Source organism: Anabrus simplex, chromosome 11 (genome assembly GCF_040414725.1).
Source record: "Anabrus simplex isolate iqAnaSimp1 chromosome 11, ASM4041472v1, whole genome shotgun sequence".
NCBI lineage: Eukaryota > Metazoa > Arthropoda > Insecta > Orthoptera > Tettigoniidae > Anabrus > Anabrus simplex.
The window spans coordinates 57907750-57933204 of NC_090275.1; positions in this window are offsets into that span (position 1 = coordinate 57907750).

A 25455-nucleotide genomic window follows, 5' to 3' on the forward strand; every position below is an offset into this window, starting at 1 on the left:
GTAAATATCTATATCCTCAATCGTGATAAAAACTCCCTCTCTCCATTTAGAGGCTAGCTATTATCACCGGGCGCCTGTTAAATTTTAAATACTATTTTCAGAAATTCAGTTAACTGGCAAAGTCACACAACACTACAACATTGTGCAAAGTCAGTGTTGCATTGTGCAATTATATTACTTTTTGTTTAATCAATAACAGGAATGTTACTTTTTTTAAAGGAAAAAACTGTCATTCCCATCCAAGAAATTGTAAATTGTAGCTAGTTCGCTTAAACATTTGCAGATTGTAACACAAAAATGATAACGTGTCGGTTTTCTTTGAATAAATACATATAAGAAAATAAAACTGAAAAATAAATCAAACCGGAATATCTAGAAAAGGTCAGTTTTTGTTGCAATTATAGAGTATTATTTTAAATAATATATCCCAATCAGCACTTCGCTAAGCAGTGGAGGAGAGCATCATAATCACAGTCGAACGTCAATGCTTCCTCGCTTTCCTGCAAAGTGTGTTCGCTCTCTCACTTCACTGTCACGTAAGCTTGCTCGTAAGCTGCCCCTGGCCGCACTGGGCTAGCTTCAACGGGCGCCTACCTGAGCACCTCTGCTCTATACAATGTAACATCATCCGCAAAAATCCTTATCTCTAATTTTATTTCTTTACTCATATCATGTATATGTATATTGTCATATATCGTCCTTATTAATTAACTTCTAGTCGCCTCTGTGGTGTAGTGGTTAGCGTGATTAGCTGCCACCCCCGGAGGTCCGGGTTCGATTCCCGGCTCTGCCACGAAATTTGAAAAGTGGTACGAGGGCTGGAACGGGGTCCACTCAGCCTCGGGAGGTCAACTGAGTAGAGGTGGGTTCGATTCCCATCTCAGCCATCCTGGAAGTGGTTTTCCGTGGTTTTCCACTTCTCCTCCAGGCGAATGCCGGGATGGTACCTAACTTAAGGCCACGGCCGCTTCCTTCCCTCTTCCTTGCCTATCCCTTCCAATCTTCCCATCCCTCCACAAGGCCCCTGTTCAGCATAGCAGGTGAGGCCGCCTGGGCGAGGTACTGGTCATACTCCCCAGTTGTATCCCCCGACCAAGGGTCTGAAGCTCCAGGACACTGCCCTTGAGGCGGTAGAGGTGGGATCCCTCGCGAAGTCCGAGGGAAAAACCGAACCTGGAGGGTAAACAGATGATGATGATGATGATGATTAATTAACTTATTAGCTCCACTATTGGGCAGCACTTTGTGGTGTGCAAGACAACAAACGAAATTGTTGACCGTACTGTATATGTAGATATATATGTAAGGAAAAATAAAGGTCCAATAATACTACCTTGAGGAACTCCTCTATTAATCATTGCACGATCAGGTAATGCTTCACCTACTCTAATTCACTGAGTTATATTCTCTAGAAATATAGCCACCCATTCATTCACTCTTTTGTCTAGCCCAATTACACTAATTTTTACCAACGATATATCCTATCAAGATCAATAGTGATGCAGTCCATTTGACCTACTGAATCTAAAATATCTGCTGTATCTTGCTGGATTCCTACAAATTCAGCTTCAGTGGAATAACTTTTCCTAAACCCAAAGTGCATTCTATGAAACCAGTTAGTAATTTCGCAAAAATATCTAATATAATCAGAAAGAATGCTTTCCCAAAGTTTACATGGAACACGCGTCAAACTGAGTGGCCTATAATTCCAGGCTTTGTGTTTATCACCCTTTCCTTTATACACAGGGGCTACTCTAGGTCTAGGCGCACGCGAATAAATGTGTTTATCCGGGTATGTCCTCCTCGTTAGACCATTGTCCAGATGGATTATTTTAAAAACCGAAATGCTCTCATTTATTAGTGAATCTGTTGGGTATCTGTTTTATTATTTCGTTATTTACAAGGATTCTTCATCACACGACGTCATCAGCGATATCGCATCGATATACAGAAATGTGATTATGGATATACAGTACATTCGATTATTCTTTGCATGCCTTGCATTCTGATAATAGACGCCATTTACCATTCTGTATATTACACGCTCCTCTCTAAGTTGGCAACGTTTCCGACTCATTGGCTGAATGGTCAGCGTACTGGCCTTCGGTTCAGAAGGACCCGGGTTCGCTTTCCGGCCGGGTCGGTGATTTTAACCTTCATTGGTTAATTCCAGTGGCCCGGGGGCTGGGTGTTTGTGCTGTCCCCAACATCCCTGCAACTCACACACCACACATAACACTTTTTTTTTGCTAGGGGCTTTACGTCGCACCGACACAGATAGGTCTTATGGCGACGATGGGATAGGAAAGGCTTAGGAGTTGGAAGGAAGCGGCCGTGGCCTTAATTAAGGTACAGCCCCAGCATTTTCCTGGTGTGAAAATGGGAAACCACGGAAAACCATTTTCAGGGCTGCCGATAGTGGGATTCGAACCTACTATCTCCCGGATGCAAGCTCACAGCCGCGCGCCTCTACGCGCACGGCCAACTCGCCCGGTACACATAACACTACCCTCCACCACAATAACACGCAGTTACCTACACATGGCAGATGCCGCCCATCCTCAACGGACGGTATGCCTTACAAGGGCTGCACTCGGCTAGAAAATGCCACACGAAATTAATTAATTAATTAATTAATTGAAATTTGGCAACGTGACAAACGAAAGGAGATCATTTGGATTTGAAGGAAGCCTGTTTTAAATGTATTCTATATTTGGCTTTCATATTGATGATGTAAAATATTTTGATCAGTTCTGTAATTTCAACTATTTCTGAATGAGAGCGGTAATGACCTTGAATGTAACAAGGTACCTTGTATTCAGAAATGGGCAAAGTTATTAAAAGTTGCAGAATAATTATTTCTATACCAGGACACAAAGCAAATGTAGAAAGAGTATTTAGTTTAATCTCAGGGCAATGGACTGATAACAGGAACCATTTGAAAGCAGAATTTGTGAACATCCTCTTAATAGATCAGTGCAGTCTGAAATAATATAGATGTGTATCCTTTTAACCGGGCGAGTTGGCCGTGCGGTTAGGAGCGCGCAGCTGTGGGCTTGCATCCGGGAGATAGTGGATTCGAACCCCACTGTCGGCAGCCATGAAGATTGTTTTCCGTGGTTTCCCATTTTTACACCAGGAAAATGCTGGGGCTGTACCTTAATTAAGGCCACGGCCACTTCCTTCCCACTCTTAGGCCTTCCCTAACTCATCGTCGCCATAAGACCTATCTGTGTCGGTGCGACGTAAAAGCAAATAGTAATTTTTTTAAAAAAAAATGTATCCTTTTATGTGTTAAACACGCCAAAATTCCTAAAGGCAATTGAATCTTCAGAAAAGTAACAGCAAGGCGTGTAAATTAGTTTTTATGCTTCAATTTTGTAAGAATTTACTGTATAATGTCTAAATGGATATTTTATTAATGTATGTGAAAATTAGAATATATAATCCTAAATTGAGACTCTCAGTGGAGGATTTTTGTGGCCTTTTTTTTCAGCATTGTTCTCCTTTCTATTAGTTTTGTCCTCTTTTGTACCTTTTTTTTTTTTTTTTTTTTTTTTGCTATTTGCTTTACGTCGCACCGACACGGATAGGTCTTATGGCGACGATGGGATGGGAAAGGCCTAGGAAGTGGAAGGAAGCGGCCGTGGCCTTAATTAAGGTACAGCCCCGGCATTTGTCTGGTGTGAAAATAGGAAACCACGGAAAACCATCTTCAGGGCTGCCGACAGTGGGGCTCGAACCCACGATTTCCCCCTTACTGGATACTGGCCGCACTTAAGCGACTGCAGCTATCGAGCTCACTCTTTTGTTCCTACGGTATTTGGTCACCCTATATTTAGTTCGAGTTCCGTCGTATACTTCACTTATCGAGTGGTTATTATACCATTCATACGGGTCACCACGTCACTGGACGATACTATTCAATCTAAATGAAAACCGGCTCACTGTTATGGTACTCACGTTTGCATTTCTCCTTATTTTCCCTTCTATTACTATTCTTACTTCTCCATTTCTACTTATCCCCGTCACCTTATTACTACCACTGCTGCAAAGTAATTTTGATTATAATCAGTTTATTTCATCGCTGCTTGCAGAAGAAATGGGTGTTCATGGTACCGTGGATCACGACCAACATTGTGGCGTGGACTGTGGTCGCAATGGCAGGATTGTTCACCCATCGGGTAGACTGCTACCAAGATATGTTCATTGGAATGAAGGGTCTTGTCAAGATCACAGGTATACTTGGTAAGTTCTAAGACTTCATGAAACCGATAAATGTGTCAGTGATTGCTTGTATTCCAAACTTTTGAATAACTCGATCTATTTTCCACTCAAACGGTCTCTCCGTCAAGGTCGTTATGGATCTCTGGGGATGATGTTTGAAGGGTAATTAGCTTATGAAAAGCTATGTCCCCACCAATGATCATGCTCAATTGGAAAACCAGCATTTCTAGCTATAGCCCGGCAAAGTAATTTCCATTGCAGCATACTTTTCATTTGCAGAGCTATCATGTCTATCTTATCCTACTCCTCCTGACAGGCTTTCCAGAGGCCATTGATAGTGAGTGGACGTCTATGCTCAGAAGTCCATGGGTGACCCATCGTGTGCCTTCACCGGAATATCAGTAAAAGGAATTGCACGGATTCCAGTTTCTATCTCCATTCTCTCTAAAAACAGACGAATCGAACGAGAGGTGTAGGTGGATGATTTATCTAGATATACCCATACCTCATTTTTCGCCCTCCCATACAGTGCTGGGATATCTGTATCGTAAATGGGTATTAAAACATCTTGCTAATAGTATGTAGAGCTCATCTTCTCATTATTAGCGACACGGTGAATGGTTAACTTGCCATTGTAGCGGTATCTAGCGATGATCATGAAACCCGTTGCCATTCTTTACACACTGTTTGATTTTATTTATTTTTGTCTCTAGAACGGTAGTATTGATATTTATTGAAGAACATTACAGGCTTTCGGCCCAAATACATGTTCCCGTTACAAAGAGAAGAAAATAAAAAAATCTTGAACTAAGTCTACCATGTGAACGCAAAATAAAAATAAACTAAGTCTACAATATGGACTCTCACATGTGCGGAAAACCGGACCCCAAGCAAGCGCCATCTTTAAAACATAAAAATAAAATAAATCTATTATGTGGGCGCTCACATGGGCGGGAAACCTATCCACATGTGAGCGCCACCTAAGGCGGCAGTAAAGGGAGCGAGGTTTATTACAGTCATTAAGGTTCACATATGCTTCGTGTAATGTCAGGATAATTTTCCATCTGTCCTCTGCCAGATAGCTCTCATACAGCTATCTTGCGTTAGTGCGACGTTCCGAAAAGTGACGAGGCAACAGCTTGTTAACTCGGCGTTTATGTCGCTTTTCTAATGGCACGTTCTTGTTGATGATGGTGTTAACTGTTGAAACAGATATCCCCAGCTTACGTGCGATAGTTCTTTGGGGGTCATGATTTTCACCTCGGACAAGGGCCTTCAGTTTCATTACCACTTCTGGTGTACGGCTGGTGGCTGCTCGTGGATTTGCCCTTTGGAATTAAGCCCAGTCGGAATTTGCCGTTTTGTTCAATACAGCACTAATCCCGTTCTTTGATATCAAGAAATCACGATTCTTGCACATTCCTTGGATTGCAGAATAGCTAAATTTGGCACCGGAAAGGGATGGTATGTAGCCCTCCCAGTAGGGTTCAATCCGCTTAGGCTTCGTTGCAGCTAATGTCACAAAAGTCTACACACATGTTCTCAGTACTGACGTGAATGATCACTCCCCACTTTGACATGCTCAAGTTGATAACAGCGCCACCAGCGGCTTTCAAACTCGTCACCAGAGATCCCGAACAACCTTCTGTATACTAATTATTATCATCACCTAATGCTTCTACTGGTGAGCACCCTGTCAAACGTGCCCCCCTTCCTCTTCCGTCGCAAAGGTAATATGTTTAAGTATTTCTTCATGGAACCTGTAACTACCAACTACCAACTGTGCACCGGGTACGTCAAGGTCCATCCAGTGATAGACGGAGTTATTGTAACTAATTCATCTGTGTACAACTCTACCATTTTGTCTGTATTTTTTTTTGACATAACTCAAAATTTGTGTTACGGAAGGTAGCGTGACGGAAGTGTAACGCTAGTAACCGTGCAGACTGTGATGTACAGTATGGATGGATGACCAGACAATGTTACCTGGCAACCGTACAGGCTGTGATGTAGAGAATGGATGGATGACCAGACAGTGTTACCTAGCAATCGTTCAGGCTGTGATGTAAGGAATGGATGGATGACCAGACAATGTTACCTACCAACCGTACAGGCTGCGATGTAGAGAATGGATGGATGACCAGATAATGTTACCTACCAACCGTACAGGCTGTGACGTAAGGAATGGATGGATGGTCAGACAATGTTACCTAGCAACCGTACAGGCTGTGACGTAAGGAATGGATGGATGACCAGAAAATGTTACCTAGCAACCGTACAGGCTGTGATGTAAGGAATGGATGGATGACCAGACAATGTTACCTACCAACCGTACAGGCTGTGATGTGAGGAATGGATGGATGACCAGACAATGTTACCTAGCAACCGTACAGGCTGTGATGTGAGGAATGGATGGATAGCAACCGTACAGGCTGTGATGTGCGGAATGGGTGGATGGTCAGACAATGTTACCTAGCAGCCGTACAGGCTGTGACGTAAGGAATGGATGGATGACCAGGCAGTGTTGCCTAGCAATCGTGCAGGCTGAAATGTAAGGAATGGATGGATGACCAGACACTGTTACCTAGCAACCGTACAGGCTGTGATGTAAGGAATGGATGGATGACAAGACAATGTTACCTAGCAACCGTACAGGCTGTGATGTAAGGAATGGATGGATGACAAGACAATGTTACCTAGCAACCGTACAGGCTGTGATGTAAGGAATGGATGGATGACCAGACAGGGTTACCTAGCAACCGTACAGGCTGTGATGTAAGGAATGGATGGATGACAAGACAATGTTACCTAGCAACCGTACAGGCTGTGATGTAAGGAATGGATGGATGACCAGACAATGTTGCCTAGCAATCGTGCAGGCTGAAATGTAAGGAATGGATGGATGACCAGACAATGTTACCTAACAACCGTACAGACTGTGATGTAAGGAATGGATGGATGACGAGACAATGTTACCTAGCAACCGTACAGGCTGTGATGTAAGGAATGGATGGATGACCAGACAGGGTTACCTAGCAACCGTACAGGCTGTGATGTAAGGAATGGATGGATGACCAGACAATGTTACCTAGCAATCGTGCAGGCTGTGATGTAAGGAAAGGATGGATGACCAGACAATGCTACCTAGCAATCGTGGAGGCTGTGATGTAAGGAATGGATGGATGACCAGACAATGTTACCTTGCAACCGTACAGGCTACGGTATATCATATGGCTGGTGGTCATATGAAATTAGCAGCCGTTGATGAATGGCAATGACCGAGAGACATACTATTTACTATCGTTTGATTTTCACCAAAAGAAAAGTTGTTTCTTTCATTTTAAAATATACACTGTGATCTAAGCTCCCCGGATAAAAATATTAGTCACTCTAGCCAAGGAATCGCTGTTGTTTTAGTTAAAATTGTTTTAAAAAATGCGTTTTGCGCATCGAGAGTCGCCCATCCGTCATAAATGATCGTAGACGCGAGCTCTACATTTGCGCATTGTGTCTGTGATCTTCTCTACCCTAGGGTAGATTTCTTGTCTGAATTTTCTTATGTAGATCCCGGTTTTATAGTTTGGATAAAGTATGATTTGGAGAATCTTCATCTCTTTTTGTCTAACTTAGCGAGCGCACGTTTCTGAGAAAGGATAAGGCATTCTGTCACACAGAGAGATACCAGCTTGACGACAGTGCTGCATTAACGAATTTTGGTATTTATAGAAAAGCACTTGTTTTCTTTTGTGGTCCTCTAAGGACCCTGTATCTACTCTGTTTGTTCGGATCCACTCACCAAGGTACCGTATTTTAACTCTTGCAGACGGTTTACCGTTCCATATTTAGTGTTCAGTTGGTTCATGTTGTCTTTTAATGTTTGTCATTATTTCTCTCTTTTCAAAGGATGCCCATTAGCAGCGTGTCGTCAGTGTATCTAATCGTCTTGTTACAAATAAAACTCCGTCTGTTTAATTACTTTAATTAATTTTAGGATGACCGAATAAATGTACACACAATTCTAATCAGCTATGAATGGCCACACTTACCAATTATTGTCTATTTACAAGTCTCTGTTCGTTATGGTGCAGTAGGCGGTCTAGCCCGTTTCTATACCTGGGACAACTAATCCTTACTTTCACTTCCCCAAGTCCAGTCACCTCATACAGCAGCTGCGTGTAGACCGCTGGATCTGAACACAGGGCTACGGGCCACTCAACACACGGTGACTGTTCATTGGTTCGACTCCAGAAACAGTCCAGTAATTCACACAGTCACATACAGTGAATAACCAAACAGCTACAGCTCAACAGTATTCAACATCAGGACGATACTCACAACAGCGAATATTAACACAGGTCCATTTACCCTCACACTCAGGATAGCGGCTTCCCTCGCGGACTCACGGCGACCTTCAGTCCACATAAATACACAGTACTCTCAGGTAGAACACAGTCTTCCGTTCCGCACGTCTTCAGACCAGCCACTCTCTGGACACTCCGATACCAACAACCACAGCTCCTGATTCAGACTTCGATGGGACACTAGCGACAGCCAACACCTCTGTCGCCCTCAGCCCAGCCTCCGAACCTCCAACACACTCTCACACTGACTCCACCACAGAGTCCAACACTGAGGTGGTGGTGGTGATTATTGTTTTAAAAGGAAGTAGACTCCGAGTCCAACACCAACACTGACACCACCACGGAGCCTAACTCTGTCTGACTGTCCGCGGCTAGCCTTCCTTTTTATAGCTCAGGTGATATGAACCAGAACATTCGCGAGGTGGCTAGAGGCGGAATATTCACGTTGAATCTCCAAGAAACTCACAGGTAATCCAGCCGACGAGAACAATACACGAAAATACCAGCCATGCCCTCCAGGCTGGCTGGGAACTCCCCGGTTGGCTGATTCACTAGTCCCTTTCAGAAAGTACCGAAAGGGACTACCGCAGGCCTGGCACGTATTGTACACATAAAATAATGTTAACATTAATTATATTTATAGCAAAAAGTAACTGAAAAAATACTTTGCTAATGTTCTACTCCTGTCGTTAGGTCCGCCTGACTACACCAAGCACGTTTGTTCCGGTGTGGGAATGCCAACATCCATTTATACCTCGTTCTGGAACAAAAGTGAGTAACCTCAGAATTTCTTGTTGAAATCATGTTAAGTTTGTCCCTAAGGGCCGTATTCACCAACGTTAGTTACTTTTGCTGTTATCTTAGATTTCCAGAAGTCGGATAATGTCGTTATCTCGGGTAAGTTCACTTCTGCATCCACCATAGAATATATTATCTCGGTTTACCAAAAGTTAGTTTTCATTTCAATCTGAATTTGAATCTTAAATTTTTCAAATGACACACGGAAAACAAATGACTACGTGCTGCTGCCATTACCGAAATGTAAACAAGTTTTAATTTCATTCGGAGTTTGCAAAAATAATTTATCACTAATTATGTTCGCTCTTGACCACAAACGAAGAAGGAAGTCTCATATCACTTTCCAAGAGAATAAATTGTTACTGAATTTGGTGACAGAAAGAATTAACATCATCGAGAATAAGAAAACAAATTACAGCCTATACATTGTATATTTCACTCAAAAAATAAGGCAGTATTTATTAGTTCTTCATTAAAAAGTTATTCAGTCGTGTACCGTACAAGATATAAACAAGAATTCATCTTAGGCCTACCTATGTGTTGGGAATTCTAGGTTATGTTCGATCATGGAAAACACTGAAAGTGTCAAAGCTTTAAATAACCTAAAATGAGTCTGAAAATAAGTATCGTCGTAGTCCTCGAAGTATGTCGCATGTTTCTTTTATCCAACGGTTTCATCAACGTGGGTTAAATATACTCTAACACTGGGATTGTTAACTGAGGGTTAATATATTAACTCATTCTTACGAGTTACATGTTTCACCAAGCTATTTCGGCAGAGGGTTAACTAACAGCGTACTAACCCTCGCCGAAAACAGGTGCCGCACCGATCAAAGAGGCAGTGACTAAAAATTAGAGATTATGAACACACTTCTTGCGTGGTTCTTTTGTTTATTTCTTGCGCGGTATTTCGTTTTCTTCCTCATTTCCGTGGTAGATATTATTCCTTTATGATCGTGATATAACTGATAGCAGAGACTAAAATATGGAAGAATTTCAGAAGAAAAATAGGGACACTATTTTTCCTGTTAGAAAAAAGCACTACTTATTGAATTATCCACCACGTACCAAAGCTGTATAGAATGCAAGTTGACTGGCGGTGTAAAATTAAAAGTAGAGGAGGACATATAGGAAAAAATAACAGGGCAGTTTAATAGCATTGCCCACGTTACACGCCATGTTGTAACTATATAACGAATTTTGAGGTTAAAATCACTGATTACTTGACGATTAACAGAAAAATAACCGTCGTTGTCTCCGACCATTAGATGAAACGAGCCTGTAGTATAAAACCTTAATGGAATCATACCTTTAGTACTTGAGAGAGAGAGAGGCCTCTTTCGGTCAGTTGTGTATTCTAACCTCTCGCGAATTTCATGGACGATTTTACTGACGACGGTTTTCGACAGTCTATAACTCTTCAGAAATTGTTCCTCAGACACATTTTCAAAGCCGTTCCTGCTTATTATAGGTCTATTTCTATTAGGAACATCGTTTAACAAATATAAATATAACAACTCTGCACCAAACGCGTGATTTACAGCGGCCATTTTGCTTTTAACCTCGAGTTAACCGTTTAACCCAGATGAAAGGAGGGGTTAACTTAACTCCAGCCTTAACCTAGAGTTAAAATTAACCCTCATTGATGAAGCAAAATGAATAGTCAAATTCAGAGTTTAAACTGTATAACTCAAGGTTAAGGTTTAACCCACGTTGAAGAAATCGACCCTAGGACGCTTATTAATTGCATAGTCTTGATCATATTTCTCGTCGCTGTGATTTTATCTTTCAGTTAAATATTCCAGCGGTCTACGAGCTGCCATCTTGGAAGACTATTGTCTTAGATTTCCCATTTTACCGGTCAACCAATCTCCGATAAAATTTTAAAGCGAGATAATGTTGTTGATGAATACAAATGTAATTGCTATCCTTGTTTGCGTAGCTTCACACCAAAATGAAAGCTTTTACTCGCGTTGGTGAGTACAGTACGGCCCTAAAAAGCAAATATAATGGACCTAAGTAAAACTGAAGGTCTACATGGCCAAAGTGCTAAAGGCGTGCTCGGTTCACCCGGAAGGACAAGGTTCGATTCCCCGTCAGGAAGTCGAAGCATTTAAAGAACGAGATTTCCACTTCTGGAGTGGTATGTGACCCTGAGGTTCACTCAGCCTGCATACAAAATGAATACTAGGTTGATTCCTGGCAGCGAGGCGGCTGGGCGTAGAGCTAACCTCACTTAGTGCCGAGGTTTAAGAAAAGTGAAATTCTTTACCTTCGACTCCTCCAAGTAATTAAGTAATTAAGTAACTTCAACGTTGCATGTTGACAATTTATTCAAATAAATTCTCATTATGTAATTCGTTAATTAACATTTAAAATTACGGAACCTTTCCGAAAATAACACATTAGGTTTCAAGCATCCCCAGGTGCTCGATCTTAGGCGGATAATAAGAGGCCAGTCATCTCGATATGTGTTGTTTGTAAGTTCTGGGAAAGCATTCTTTGTGATTATATTAGACACGCTTGCGAAATTACTAACCGGTTTGATAGAAGGCAGTTCGTGTTTAGGAAAAGGTTATTTCAGTGAAGCTCAACGTAGGATTCCAGCAAGATATAGCAGATCTTTTAGATTCAGGAGGTAAAATGGATTGTATCAGTATTGATCTATCCAAGAGCTGATCATGGGAGATTATTGAAGAAAATTAGGGCTATTGGACTAGACAAGAGAGTGGTTGAATGGATGGCTACATTACTAGAAAACAGAACTCAGAGGATTAGAGCAGGTGAAGCAATATCTGATCCTGTAACGATTAGGAGACAAGTTCCGAAAGGCAGTAGTACTGGGCCTTTGTACAGAATCTCTGATATAAACTAAGACCGACCGCACAGTGTTTGTACTCTACGCTACGGCAGCTACCGCAGCCGAACTTACGTCGCGCGCGGCCGCCCTGTACTGCATAATGTTGCCATTAGGCAATATTTAACTTTTTACCTGTGTAAGTGGATAGAGATTGTGGACAGAGGTAGTTTTACGGCACACCTTCAACTGTACAGTCAATCACACATAACCAGTGATGATTTTTTTTTTTTTTTACATAACAGATGACAGAACAGCCTACAACAGAGGGTACTCATTCCACCCCGTCAGCATTCACGCGTACCAACCACCGTTTATTAGAGGTGAAGCTTCCACGGTGTGGAGAATTATTTAGTTTATTTTCCGGGTTGAACCATGTTGTTGTTGTATGTACAAAATAAACTAAATCATACAACCACCGTTTATTTTAAGTGGACCCTCCCCATCACATCACCACAGGCTTCAGGAGTACCTCTGGCTCATCCTCAAGGACATTACCGACCTACTGTATACTTGTGCATTGCATTTACGTACCCATGGCCAGTAGGCAGTAATGTTCGTAAAAAATGAACGAACGAACGAATGAACGAAGTTATTTCATTCCTGTCAATTTTCGACAGGCAGGCCATCCGCTAAACTAGTAGCACTTAGGCCTTTGATTTTAATTGTTGATTGACTTGAGAGCTGGGTGGCTTTGTATGTTTTGTACATAATTGTTTATTATTATTTGGTTCTGGCGCAGAGGTCGCCGGACTCCCAAGGGGCAACCGAAGGAGAGACCCGCACCGCACCCCCCCCCCTCGCACCCCCTATAGTTTTCCCCTGCTGACCCCGTTTTTATATACATGGTATTTACATAATTTGCATGGTATTAAATATATTGTATACATTTAATGTGTAAACATTGCGAAAACTGATATATATATATATCCCATTATGGCAAACAATATGACATGCGATTAGCCCCAGTTAGGAACTGTTGGTAAATCTAAAACAGTGAACGTAAGTTAAACTTTGAAGCTTGAAATTTTCTTCACCAAACGGAAACGAAAAATAATCCATGCAGTACAGGGTTAAGCGTGTATACAATCTTACCTTATAAAGGAAGCTGGAAGTGTCGTCCATCCTGGTAACCACATTCTGGCTAACGCGAGTTAGTTCTGCCACTGTAATGTTTCTGATTTCATTCGTAATGATTTCTTTTAGTTCCTCCAGTGTGTGAGGGTTTTTTTCGATACACTGTTTTCTTTCAGTTTACCCCACAAGTAAAATTCACACACTGTTAGGTCTGGAAAACGAGGGGGAAATAGACCAGAACTGATCACTATGTCTGCAAACACTTCCGAGAGTGTAAGAAGGAAATCTTCTGCTGTATGAACAGGGCTGAATCTTGTTGAAACGGCCTCGCAATTTTTTCTTCTTCCGTTAACTAATGGAAGAATGGCGTCAAAATGTCATCTTGGTATCTCTCTGCATTTACTGTCGTCTCGAAAAATGTAGGCCCAATTATTCGTCTGTCCCCCACATGTCCAAACCCTCGTCCACGTCGTGGGGGACGGGCAACGGTACGAAGTAGGGGATAGCCTGTAAGGGTGAAGTACAGCGGGGACCTTGTGTGCCCCAGGACCGCTACGGTAGCTGTGAAGGCCTTACAGGAACCCTGAAAAGTAACGGCTAACGCGGCTCTGGTGAAGTCCTTAACGGCAACTGAGGCGGAGAAGGAGACCTTTGGTACGGCGAAGTTGGCGGAGGAGGCAACCCTTCCTCTTGGGTTAAAATAAAGAGGAAAACCGCTGCCTTGTGGTGAAGAGGGATCTTCAAAGGCTAAGGGAGACTACCCCAACAGAAAACAGCAGGCTTGGAGGCGTAGGTGGCAGCCCCACCACCAAGCTCGGGTGCTGTGGGCCAATAACTCGCACAACCTTAAATTACCTTATTACAGAAACATCAACAATGAGAAACCAGACTGATCCAAAGACAGGATCAGATGGAGATACTTTGTTGATGCCCTATGTTCCAGAAGGAACAACAGAATTAAGTCAAGTAGGTCAATTAACCGTCTTACACTAACAACACACCAAACACCAATCGTCTTATCTTAATGAGGTACTTCATAAACATTAATCGCACACGAACAGCGAGAGTTACGACTGTTCAGACGACCATTAAAATGAAACCAGAACTTTTACATACGAAAATACTATGTTGCAATGATAACTGGCTCACCATGTTAACAGCTGGGATACAGACTGGCGACTGATGCTTGCCAGGTTGAACACGTGCCGGCTGCTAGCAAGGTCAAGAACTATGCGCGCGCCTGCCATACTGGAGCTTACGTATCGTAGAGTAAAAAAGCCGCTTCGACGGTCTTAGTTTATATGAGACACCCGGTATTTTTTATATTTATAGAAACGATATGAGCAAAGCACTGAAGTCAAAGATAAGACTACTTGCGGATGATTTCATGCTGTATAGAGCAGTAAATAAGTACCAGGATTGTGAGAGATTATAAAAACTCCACGATAATGTTGAGAGATGGGACAATAGTACGATGGTAAACGAGATGAAAAGTCAGTTTGTAAGTTTCACCAGAAGAAAATGTCCTCTTCGTTTTAACTATATTGATAGGGTGTTAGTACCTCATCGAGATCAATATAAGTACCCAGGTGTTAAGTAATATAAGGAATGGCGTTCATTGCGGTAGTCACATTAACGAGGTTATAAAGAAAGGTTACAGATCTCTTCACATGGTTTTGAGAGTATTTAGGGTTGTGGTAAGGATGTACAGGAGAGGGCATATAGGTCGCTAGTAAAACCCCTATTAGATTGTGGTATACTTCTGTTTACAAGAGATTAATCCTCATGTAAACAAATAGGCGGAGTACTTTGCTTTGCACATGGACATAGACATGCTTCATTGGAGAAGCAACCGTCGCACTCACTCGACTGTATGCGAGCTCGAAGAAAAATAGTACGTGGCATTAATTTTATTTTATTTTATTATATTTAGAGAGTTTGGAAGAGTACGTAACAATACTATGTAAATTGTTTATGAAATAGTGATTAAATGAAGGCACAAGGCGTGGTGTAATACTGGAAGTCTTCTCTTAGTGGTAGAAAGTCTCAAGCTGTGCAGTGTGGAGATAAGGTGTTGCATCTTCCAGCAGTCACTGAGTCAGTAATCATAGTGAAAGAATGGAGCAAGAGGTACGACCATCGCGTGTAATGAAGCACAAAAGAGGAAAACCGTTCAGAAGTGACCATAGGCTGTGCATTGTGAATGTATTCAATAAACTAAGTGAACAGAATCCAGGTTTAGTCGTGTATTCAGAAGTTCAGATCTTCGCACTGTTGTCGTATGCGATGCATAGCACTGTACGTCCGAACATGAGATGTTGACGGGTTGGAGGTCGATACTACACGCTCAGCAAATCACAACTCTTTCTTTGATAGAGACTTAGACAAACCATGTTTACATCAGGATTAAATCCTCGACAGAATAATTATAAAGTGTATGATATTCACACTAGGACTTCTTGATACGAGAACTGGAAAAGATCCATAAGGAACGCAGCAGTTTACAGTGATTTACGGCAAAAGAGTAGTGTTACATAAATGCTGCAAACTATGGGCTCGGACGACTAGGGAGTAAGGAGACGAGCTGATCGGCTAAGTGGTATGTTCCGAGTTGTCAATGGAGAAATAGCGTGGAATGACATTAGTAGAGGAATAAGCTTGAGTTGAGCTTTTAAAAGTAGGAAAGGTCTTAATCTGAAGATGGAGTGAGAATTCAAGAGAACAAATTGGAACAAATATTCATTAGTAGGACGGGGAGCAAGGAAATGGAAGAATTTGTCAAGGGAAATGTTCAATGAATTTCCAAGTTTTTTGAAAACATTTAAGAAAAGGCCAGGGAAACAACTGATGGGGAATCTGCGACCTGAGCAGTTAGACTAAACATGTTAACTTGAAACTTTAGAACGAAAAGATTGCTCCCAGACAAAGTTTGCCACTTTATACTCATGTTCTCAGTATTTTGAGGGCCAACTAATTCAAAATGTGTATTCAAATAAGTGAATGGAAATTCCCTAAAACTTTTGCAGTCATATGTATCTTCCGGTTTATTTGACGGCCACATCCAAACTCAGGATGTCGTAGTTCACGATTATCTACATTTTACCCAGTAACACAAACTGAGAATAAATTTATGCTTGGCATTGTATCCTTGACTTCAAATTTACCAAACTCTCGATACAATGTATGTCGATTGCTAGCATGTAACGATGACAATATTATATTTCAAGAAGTAAATTGCGAGTGAAAATCACATTTTGTTAAAGGTAACAATTCGACGGTCCCAAGTAGTAAAAATGAAATGGCGTATGGCTTTTAGTGCCGGGAGTGTCCGAGGACAAGTTCGGCTCGCCAGGTGCAGGTGTTTTGATTTGACGCCCGTAGGTGACCTACGCGTCGTGATGAGGATGAAATGATGATGAAGAAGACACATATACCCAGCCCCCGTGCCAGGGAAATTAACCAACGATGGTTAAAATTCCTGACCCTGTTGGGAATCGAACCCGGGACGCTCGTGACCAAAGGCCAGCACGTTAACCATTTAGCCATGGAGCCGGACTCCCAAGTAGTAACATTGTATCTCAAAACTCAGTGTTTAGAGATATGGCTCTTTTAAAGTTTGTGCATTTCTCTTGATGTTGAATAGAAAGACAACAATATATAAACATTTTGATTTATTTTAAGTATTGATTACAGAATTATATGAAATGTAATAATCACTTTGTAAATTATTTAAAACATTAACATTATATGTTGAGTTACAATAATGATTCTTGTAAAATTTGCAAGAATTTGACGATTATTAAAGTATATTTCATTGCTAATTGTGTTTCAACATAGGCAACATTATTTATTTATTCATCTCTAACATATACTTTGAATTATTTAATATTCAAAACTTAATTATTTGACATTCAATTTTTAAGCCCAATATAAAAGAGATAAATAGATTTAAACGGAAAACTCTATGAAATTACAAATTACACATAATGACAATTATGTCCGCCTCTGTGGTGTAGTGGTTAGCGTGATTAGCTGCCACCCTCGGAGGCCTGGGTTCGATTCCCGGCTCTGTCACGAAATTTGAAAAGTGGTGTGGGGACTGGACTAGGGTCCATTCAGCCTTGGGAGGTCATCTGAGTAGATAAGTGTTCGATTCCCACCTCAACCATCCTCGAAGAGATTTGCAAGTAAAAATTACTATAAAAGTATTCCTTACATGAAATTCGATTAACTTTATTCGGTTATTTCCCATCTCTAGATACGTAAATCAATATAAACAGTAGAACAATAGAAAATATAACGCCAGCTTTTTTAAAAAAAACAGTAGCATTCAAATGTAAATTGTGTACTAGCTGAATTAATAACATTCTCTGTATTTCCTTTGTCTGCAGTGGTCCATCTCCTGTTCATCGGAGCACTGAGTGAAAATTATGTACTGTTTAGAAATAAATACGATGGATAATAAACAGTAAAAAAAAAAAGGTGTCTCTTTATTTCTAAGTTTGTGTACTGGAATGCAACGAAGTAAATCCGAGGTTGGATGCAGTGTTCCTAAGCTAACTAATGGCATGCAGTACTGTCTAAATCCAATCCTCAAATGTGATATTTAACTTTTAACACAGTTAATTAACGTATTGATTCCCTATTTTTCATAAGTAACATCTTATTTACGTCCTGCACGGTAGCCTACGCTTTATTTGAAAAAAAAAACATAATATATATTTATGCCTCTATTTACATGGCGTGACTCAGGATATGAAGCCTGTTATTCTTCCACACCATGTCTTATAATGTACATACAGTTACACATATCACGCACACACACACGCACACACACACAACGCATTAAAGCAGGGCCTCTCAAACGCCCAAAATCTCACGCGTGCAGACAGCGGCGCAGAGTTCCTGTGCACAGTGCATCGGTCCCGCTCTGCTCGGCTCGGACCAACGCTTCGTCTCTGGGCTACTCGGCTAAGCTCGGCTCAACTCGGCTCAACTCAGCTCGGATTTGGAGCGTTACGGAAAAAGTGAGGAAGAGGGAGACAGGAGGAGCGAGCGAGACAGGCGTGGGGAAATAGAGAGACAGCGCTATTGCTCCAAATCGAGGAGTGGGGGTCTGCACTCTGTTCAACCAAGCGAAGTCGTCTTTTGCACCGTGCACAGTGCATGCATCAGGCGCACGCACCCTGAGAGGCCGTGCGTTAACGGAAAGAAAAAAGAAATGTACATAAAATAATCCAGAATAAAGAAAATTGTCCTAATGCATCATTATAATCAATTTAGTAAAACTTAGTGACACACGGAATGAAATAACATAACAGGAAAACATAATTCATGTATTTACACTCAACTTGATCCGTCCAAGCACTGCTGCCAACATTTATTTTAAAATACCGGTTCAGATCGGGAGTCCCTTAGGTCATTGGGCAACGAATTCCATGTTCGAATTGTACTGACAACAAAAAAATTATTGTAGAGGTGGATCTGTGATTTGGTATTTTGAGGGTTAGGTTAGCTGCAGCTCTGATCGGGGTATTTATGAATGGTTGAGAGCAACTGGAAAGAATCTGATAGATAAGAAGAGTGTCTGCCTCTATATTACTTTGTGGAATAGAAACAATGAATACGACGCTGGTTTAGTTTAAGCCAATTTCGCTCATGGAAAGCAGTAGTGATATGATGAAATTTTGAAATGTTCATTATAAAGCAGACACAAGCATTCTAAGCTCTCTGAAGTCTATTAGCGAGGGCGTCACTTAGTCTGCAGGGTATTAATCCAGTCCGGGGGCCACTATATTTGTAATGTTATAAGTAAGTGGAAATTAACGCAATCTTACCTGGAGAGCATCTGAGAGGAGAGATGTGTTCATTGCGATGTCCAGGAACCCACCATCCCACCCCAAGAAGTATATTTACTTTTATAACCTAATTAAGATTATTACACGCCATGTTCATTTCTCAAGTAGCTTGTTGTATTCCTATTGGCCAATGTAAAGTGGCACGTGATCTCCTTCCCGTGAAGAAACTTCATCATAATGCGTTACCAACCGCAGCACAATAAAAGCGCAAGACCAATAGTGTTTCCTCACGAAACTAGGACCCTAACGCCGCTTCGCGGCTTCTAACCGTCCAGACCAATAGTTTGTCCACGGCAAGAATCCTAACTGTCGAGACCAATGGTCTTGTCCATAGCAAGAATCCTAACCACCCAGACCAATCATCTTGTCCACGGCAAGGAATCTAATAATCACCACCACCAGCTATCGAAGCAAGCACAGTTCCTAAGTGCAGAGGTTGGCAGTACTGAGCACTGCTAGAGAACATCCTTTCCGAGTAGGTCGCGAGCGAGTAAACAAACGACAGTCGTAACGCGTCTGTGGCCTCCGGGCCGGACTAATGATGTCTGCAGTACACGACGTCACAGTAGTCAGAGACTGTTCAACCAACAGCTTTCTGACCTTGAAATGAAGTAAATCTTTCATTTTAAGTGAGTGAAGGGAGAATTGGCAGTTAGCTGTTAAGTGTTCTGTCCAGTCAAGATGTTTGTCCAAAATTAATCCTAAATCTTGAACTTTGTTTTCAAAAGGGATACGATGGCTTGAGATTTCACGGGGTTCGTTCTGTCTCCGTTTAGTATAGTCCACATTTCGACACACGCAAGGTCTTGATTGATTGATTGATTGATTGATTGATTGATTGATTGATTGATTGATTGATTGATTGATTGATTGATTGATTGATTGATTGATTGATTGATTGATTGATTGATTGATTGATTGATTGATTGATTTTACATATAGCTTCGAGAATACCGGTTACTTTCGAGTGAGCATAAACCTGCAAATCATCTGCGTATACATGATAAATTTTCAGTTAATATAAAGGGAAAAGAGAAGAGGAGAAATTATATAACTCCTGAAGCGTACCTGTTTCAGCCTGCCTCCATGAGGATGCTCTTCCCACAATGTAAACACGCTGACGGCGAATTGACAGAAAATATTTTATCCACGTTATTATTAGGTCGATGCATTACTTCGTGCGGTTCTTATATTTTATATGTTATTGTACTGACTCTGTCACACACTGTAACTCACATTCACAATCACTCAGTGATGTATTCACCTCCACTCTCTATGACCTTCTGCCAACGTTCAGGTGGCAGTTGTATGCCTCACCTGTAAAACTGTTTTGGTTTTGACTGGAAGAAATCTGATAGTCATTGGTCAAGAGAAGCTTCGTCAGGAAACACTTGCCCCTGAATGTGGTTAGAAAGAGAGCGGAAAAGATGTAGATCTGAGGGGGCAAGGTCAGGGTGATACGGAGGATGAGAAGAGGTTCTCAGCCAAGTTTAGCAATCACACCTTTGGTCAATAGCGCTGTATGTGGACGAGTGTTATCATGGAGCAATAAGAGTGGTTGTTGTCTTTGTCATATTTTGTTGTCAACAGCAATCGTTACGTTTTTCGGAAGAAGTTCATCGTGAAAATGCCATCTTTGTTCCACCAAATACACATGATGTTCTGCGGATGGGCACTATACTTGGCACGGGGAGTTGCTTTCTTTTTTTTTTTTTTTTTTTTTTTTGATGGGCTGAGCCACTCTTTCCTCTTCTTCATGTTGACATACAGGCACCATTTCTCGTCACCGGTGACAATGTTCGAAAGTAATGCTTCGTGCCTATCACAAGCCAACCGGTGCCGGACAAGCAATGACGAGCAGAGTTTACTCGCTGATTTTCGTAACTGTCACTTAGCACTTGTGGTACCCATATACCCAATTTCTGTACCTTACCCATCAAATGCAAATAGCCTACAATAGTTGACTGACCACGTTCAAAAACTTGCGCCATTTCCCGCGTTGTTTGACGAGGATTCTCATGAAGCAACTCATTCAAGCGATTTTCGTCAAAATTTGAAGGTCTTCCAGAACGTGGATCATCAGACAAGTCAAACTGTCTTGCTCTAAATCGGGAAAACCATTTTTGTACTGTTCTTTCAGCAATTGCTTCATTCCCGTGCACTTCACAAATTGTTCTCGCAACTCCTGCTGCACTAGATCATCGGTTAAACTCAAAGAGTAAAATGTGTCGGAAATGCTCACTTTTCTCAACTTGACATTCCATACCCGTTTGTCAATGCAAATAATACGTTCACAATCAAGAAAACCTGTGTTTCACAACACACAAACTCCAAACTCATTTAAAACAACGGAATAACGATAAGCAATCCCTTCTCGCCACATTGTTGCCAACCCAAAAGAATACTGCACGAACTTATGCATCGACCCTATACATTGGATGAGAAGTTCAGATTATAATGTTGCCAGATGATTATCTTTATCCACGCAGTCGAAGGCATTAGTCAGATTTAATAGTATTAAAATTGTTAGCTGAACATTATCCATAGCACATTCGGTACCATTAATTATTTTCACCAGAGCTATATATTATTTATTTATCATATGGCAAGTATACAAAAGAAAAAGAAAATGTACACTATATACAAGGACAAGAATGTTGGTAGTGTTCACATTTACAAATCAATGTCCAGTTGCTGTAGCCATTGTAAGAAGGGGGGTGTAGCACTGATGACATCTTGGGCTGGTCCACCATACTTCCTCAGAAGGCACTCCTCAATAATGTGCTGCACTGACTGGAAAGGGGCTCCGCAATCACAGGCAGGGGATTCTCGAACTCCCCACTTATGTAGCATGGCATTACATCTAGTGTGGCCTGTTCTTAAACGGTTGAGTTTAGACCATTGGTGTCTCTTCAGGTGAAATCCTGGGAGTCCAGTTGTAGGGTCTTGGATGCCTTGGTGTTTCACACATGCAGAGCTCCAGTTTTGACGCCATTTTTCCTGGATATTGAAGCCGGTTATGTCATGGCATATTGGGTTCCTTGATTTAAGACGAGAAGGAGGTAGGTCAGTAAGGACCTCATGGACTGGGAGATTCTGTGGATGATCAGGATGGTGTAACATTTTCCACTCGCGTATAGTTGCTTCCTGTCGTCTCAGTTCCGGAAGTGGTATGTTACTGATAGTATGTAGCCACGGGATTGGGGTGGATTTTAGTGTGCCTGTTATGGTTCTCATACATTCGTTCAAATGGACGTCTATCTTCCTAGTCACACCGGGGCACAATATTCAGCCACTGGATAAACCATGGTGAGGGCAGTAATGCGTATTGTGGATGCATCAGCTTCCCATGTCGTACCAGCTAGTTTCTTCATGATGTTGTTTCTTGATTTAAGTTTCTGACTTGTATTTTCCAGGTGGTTTTTTTATGTTAAAGAACGGTCTAAGGTAATGCCAAGGTACTTGGGGTTGAAATTATGTTTAATTCTTTGTTGGCAGAACACAACGTTGAGCTTCCGGTGAGCTATTTGGTTACACAGATGGAATGAGCATACTTCAGTCTTAGCCGGATTTGGGCAAAGTCTCCACTCCGTGTAGTAGGCATTCAAGGTTTCCAAGTCATTGGAGAGAATGCTTTCCCTATCTTCTAATGTGACAGTTTGGACAGCGATGGCTATACAGCTCTTTGCTGACCAGAGCTGTAATAGTATTGTGGTTACTGCGAAATCGTGGCAGAAATTTATACAGTAAATTATTCCCGTCTACATACGTCACAATCTGCTTATGAACTATTTTTTCAATATTTTTTGACAGAAAAGGTAATATGTTTACAGGCCGTAAATCTTCAGGTAAACTGGCTTTAGGTCTATCGTTTTTTGCCATCAGACAAAGAATAGCTTGCTTCCACTGCGAAAGAAAAATTCCAGTTGTAAGGGATTATAACTAAACAAAAATCATTATAAGCACAAATTGATTAAAAAATAACATTTTTATTTACATCCTACACGGTACGCTTTATTAAAAAACGTAAGAATTATAAGTAAGGAAACAAAAATGACTCCAAGCACAAAATGATTAAAAAATAGAAAATAATAAAACCAAAGTTTGCTGTTCTGAAAAATCTTGGGATTATTAAACATACTGAGATTTTTAAAATCCGAATGTTTATAATTATTCCACTATCGTTACGTTTACAAAATTTGAATCAGAGAAGAGTGATTAAACATGAGGAAAGATAAAATTGAAATAAAAGAACACTAACGGATATTAAGTGGTGTTCGGTGTGGTTATTATTGTCTATACTAATGTATAAAGAGAGACTGTGAGTTTTTGTTTTAGGTAACGGGTAATCTCATAAACTAATGGACCAATTTTGAAATTTCTTTCACTATTTGAAAGATAATATTGTTCCGAGTGACACAGGTAGATCATCCCTGAATGTCAAAGGGCTCCTGCGAGAACCGTTATTGAAGGAGAAAATGGCAGCAATATTAAATCTGAAACTTTGTATGTTTGCCTGTCTGTGATTTTTCACGTAAAAGCTACACGAGTGATAGACCTCAAATTTGAAAAGTTTATAGCTTATACCCTAGGTTAACACATAGGCTATTTACTATCACGCTATCTTTTAATTGGGCGATGTAGCGAAAGAACATGTGGATCATGTCGGAGGAAAATGTACATTTGCTTGCAACCCTTAAAATTGAATACCTTGCCTAAACGGTTACATCTATTGAACAATAGTGCACACCGAGTGACGAACTTTATTTTCACTTGTAATGTTAAGCTAGTAGCAAATACAGTACAGACAATACGCGACACTTCCGCATTTAGCCTTGATAAAATGGGAGACAATATGCAAGTGGCGCTCCTAGTGGCATGACCTGAAAATTCGCGCTAAATTCAAATATCAATGGAAATGTATATACGGAAATGGATAAATTACGTCTAGAAAGGAAGTGTTGCTAAAATATTAACTTCAAAGTTGCTAAAGTAATTCTGGATACATGAATGAAGAATTATTTAACAGGTTATTATTTAAAGACTGAAATTATACATATAATCAAGATGTGAAATGGACTGCTGTGAAAGGGCTTGATCTTTCATTTATGCATTACTTTTTTAGCTTTGGCATATCGCCTGAACTTTCACGGCTAGATTTGTCTTTTTTTTATCTCATTTATCACATTATCACACCTGTCAATAAAAATATCGGCACATTCCTTACACACATGATTCAATGAATTTAAATTTAAGAGCTGGACAATTTTCCTTTTAACTTGACGCCTACTAAGAGAAAGAAAATCTATAAATTTCGACGCAAAAACATTCAAAATTTCCCTATAAGCAATACTTGCCATTACATTAGGTTAAAGCAAATTTTCATCATCATCACATTTCTTAAATCACCCATATTTTCCTCAGTTCTTGACAACGCATTACGGCATTCCAAATGGGGTAACTTGGAACACAACCAGTCACACACATATGCATTTTCCTGAATTAATCAAAACCCACAGATCACATCTACAACAACACATCGGTATTGAAGGTTAACTGCTGCACTAATACAATAAAATAAGCTTATTATATTTTAAGCCAGTTAAAATATGGGTCGCGCAGGTCAGAAGTTTAGGAAGTAGGCCTCCTATAAAAATATCTTTGTAACTGGAAGAATATATATACAAACACAGTATTCACTTACATTTTCTTTACGAGGGAAACGGAAGAAAGGCCGCGAATCCTTCTGCACTTCATTGTTGTTGCAGCCAAACTCAGCACATATCATTCCACTCATATTGACAGGAGATATAAAGGAATGACACACGCTACTATTTACTTATGTCCGCTTAACGCAAACGCATAAATAACCCCAAAAACTTCATAAACAAATACATGTGCTCTTATGACAGAATCAGTAACTCTCAGGTCACTCCGCTAGACAGAGCTCTAATCGCTGTCTCTCGATATCTCACAGAGTGTCGCGTATTGTCTCTACTGTATTTGCTAGTAGTCAGCTCAGCCTATAGTATTGTAAGCCGTAATGTCAAGCACTGGAAATACTTAAGATGTGTGTGAATTTGTATATGATGCTGCTGGATTTAGAATGTTAAACTAGTAGTATTTCTTAAATATTTTCTTTCCATGGGATTGCTTGTTGTACCCTTGTTGTTGCTGTATTTGTTGTTGGGTAATTATGTTTTAACTTCACTTTATTATCACACTATTGAGATTGATCATTGCCACAGGGATATTTGCCAATTGCGATGTATTTTCT